Raw genomic sequence first — 2,921 nt, forward strand, 5'->3', positions numbered from 1 at the left:
TATCATATTCATCAATATCACTATCTCTTAAAAAAGGTATTGGGAAGCTGTCAAGTTCCTGATAGTAGATAGACAACTTTTCCCAAAATTCCGATTTTTCACTTCAAAGTCTGGATTTTATCATTGACAATTGCTGTTAGTTGTTTTCCTTGACAGGCTCACTTCCTTCATATTTGAGAAAATGTTTGCCCAACAGCCAACTCTGAATAACCAAAATTTGTCATTCCTTCAGGTGAAAATTAAGCTCCAAGAAAATAGTAGCTGATTCAGTTTGACAACCATCTTTATGCACATGTTTCATTCCATCACTCATATTAAAAAGTTAGGTATTCTCCAACCAATATAATACAATACCATTGGGCTAGATTTAACAAAATAATTTTACTGCTTTCACAAGGACATTTTAAGGTAAAAGTAGCTTTTTCTTCTTTTTGAGGAATTTACACTTCAAATGCGTAACAGTGAAGAATAACTTCTAGTTTGATTCCACTCCCTTGATCTGTGCCAAGGTTCCTCAAATTTTCCCCACTGTTGCATTTTCACCACTAGTCCAAAAGTCAACATATAGTTGTTTAAGATACCCCATGAGATTAAAAAAAAATAATCCAAAACTGGGACTATTTCAGGACATGTTCTGTCTGTTGCCAAGCTTTCACATGGAGTATTTTTGATTAGTTGATGCTGATGCATGGCAAATGCAAGTTAGTGTTAAGAAGTCCAGCCACGTTTCCAGACTCAGCCATTTTTAAGGTATAAATACGCTTGGCCCTCCATATCCTCAGGTTCCCCATCTGTGGATCCAACCAACTGTGGATTGAAAATATATGAAACAAAAGAGAAAATATGGTAATACAAATAAAAATAAACAGTGTAGCAACTACTTACATTATATTACGTATTATAAGTAATCTAGTGATAGGACTTGAACATCTTCATTTTGGTATCTGCAGGTGGTCCTGAAACCAATCTCCCAAGTATACCAAGGGACAAGTGGACACTTCAGTAGATGAGATACTAACTCAGTTTGTGTCTGCACATAAATCTTCGATGACAAGTTGCTGTATCATTTAAAAGTGGCACTACTGTGATCTTCTACTTGCTTTTTATTCAGCAGAGACATTCACCAATGTGAACTTAAGTTTCTCAGCTATTTTGTGTTTCTCCAACCAATATAATAACAATAACTTATCCTTCAAGATACTTCAGTAGCTTGTTCATTTCTATTTTGAAAACCTGTAATGTTAGCTTTCATATTTTCATTTCTTAACAGTTTGAGTCAATCCTTCCTTCCTGAGACAATCTTGTTTTTTTTATTTTTGGCATTTTTAAACAGATAGTATAGCTGATAAGTAGGTAAAGAGAAGTAGTAGTCTTTTTAAGCCAATGATCCATACTTAACACAATAACTGCCATTTGAGTTGTATTTAATTGATGCTAATTTTAAGCCCGGGGCCTAGTGAAGCATACATCTCTTTACCTTGGGAGCCACATGGTGCAAAGGCAACTCACGCTGCCATGCAGTAGCATACCCATTATATGACGGGTGGCCCCCCTCCCCCCCGGCAAAACCCTGCAGTTGGTTTGTGAAAATCTAATTCAACGTTCTTATTAAATTATACTTAAGCCGGACAAGTCAGGAAAAACACTGTACGCTAATGAACTATTTTTCAAGTTTTCACATTACTTTTTAATGTTACTAATTTTCAAATTTTTATATTTTTTACTGATGTATGTTTTAGGAAAAAGCATTCTACACAAAAGTACACATTACATTTGCCACATTTCCATTCTGTCTGTTTACATCTTTTCATGGCATATCCACATCCTTTCTCAGCTTGCGGTTTTTCATAGCACACAGTACATCTTCTTCTGGCAGAGCCCATGCTCGTGAGAGAACAAGTCACAGATGGCAATGGGAGGGACAGCACTGCAGTAGGTGTTTCATCTGTCTGGAGAAGTTTTAGGCAAACTTGTTCTTTGAATTTTGTGATCGAGATCTTCTTTTTGTTCACAACTCTGTACAGAACAAGCCAATTCACCAAAGCTGATCCTGTGATTAGCTCTACTGCTAATTTTTTGAACCACTTTATGCCACATCTCAAAGAACATGAATATGATTTCGGTTGATCCTAGAGGTCAATGAACGCCTCTGAATTATGATAATCTACAATCACGTGGTTTTTCCACGACACCTTTTCTTGTTTCACAACTGCTTTAGTGCCTTCACCATGCATAGTACTTAGCATGAGTACATCTCTCTTACCCTTCCATTTGAGGACGACGACTCCCATGTCACTTTCTTGAGCAATTACTTCATTCTTGTTCAGCTTCACCTTTACTACATTTGGCGGGTTTAGCGTCCTGTTACTTCTCAGTGTGCCCACCAGACACGTAGAGCGCCCAAGGAGTTGATGAACTAGGTGGATGGTGGTGTAGTAGTTGTCAGTGTATAAAACACATCCACTATCTAGTAAACCTTCTAATAGCTTCATGACAACTGAGGATGACACAGGAATGCCAGACCTTGCTTCCTTCCCACAATAAATTTTCACATTCCAGGTGTAACCATCTTTTAGGCAAAGTTGCAGAAGTTTTATACCAATTTATGGCACTTTTTTGGTATGTACTGTATGAAACTCAAACGTCCACGAAATGGCACCATTGTTTCATCAATACATGTTTCCTTATCTGGAACTACAGCAACCTGAAACCTTTCAAGATGATCAAGAAGTGGCTGGATCTTGAAGAGACGGTCACCAGGAGGACATTCTTCATTGTTAGAGAAATCCCACTTTCTCAGAAGCATTTCAAAGAGGTTACATGATATAAGCTTTTCCACTGAATTGTCATACAAAAAGTTTTTTGACCAATAGTCTGGAAGTCTTGGCTTCTTGCTAAGGCCCATCCAAAACAATACTCCC

The sequence above is a fragment of the Propithecus coquereli genome, unplaced genomic scaffold (assembly GCF_000956105.1).
Source record: "Propithecus coquereli isolate 6110/MARCELLA unplaced genomic scaffold, Pcoq_1.0 Scaffold107, whole genome shotgun sequence".
Lineage (NCBI taxonomy): Eukaryota > Metazoa > Chordata > Mammalia > Primates > Indriidae > Propithecus > Propithecus coquereli.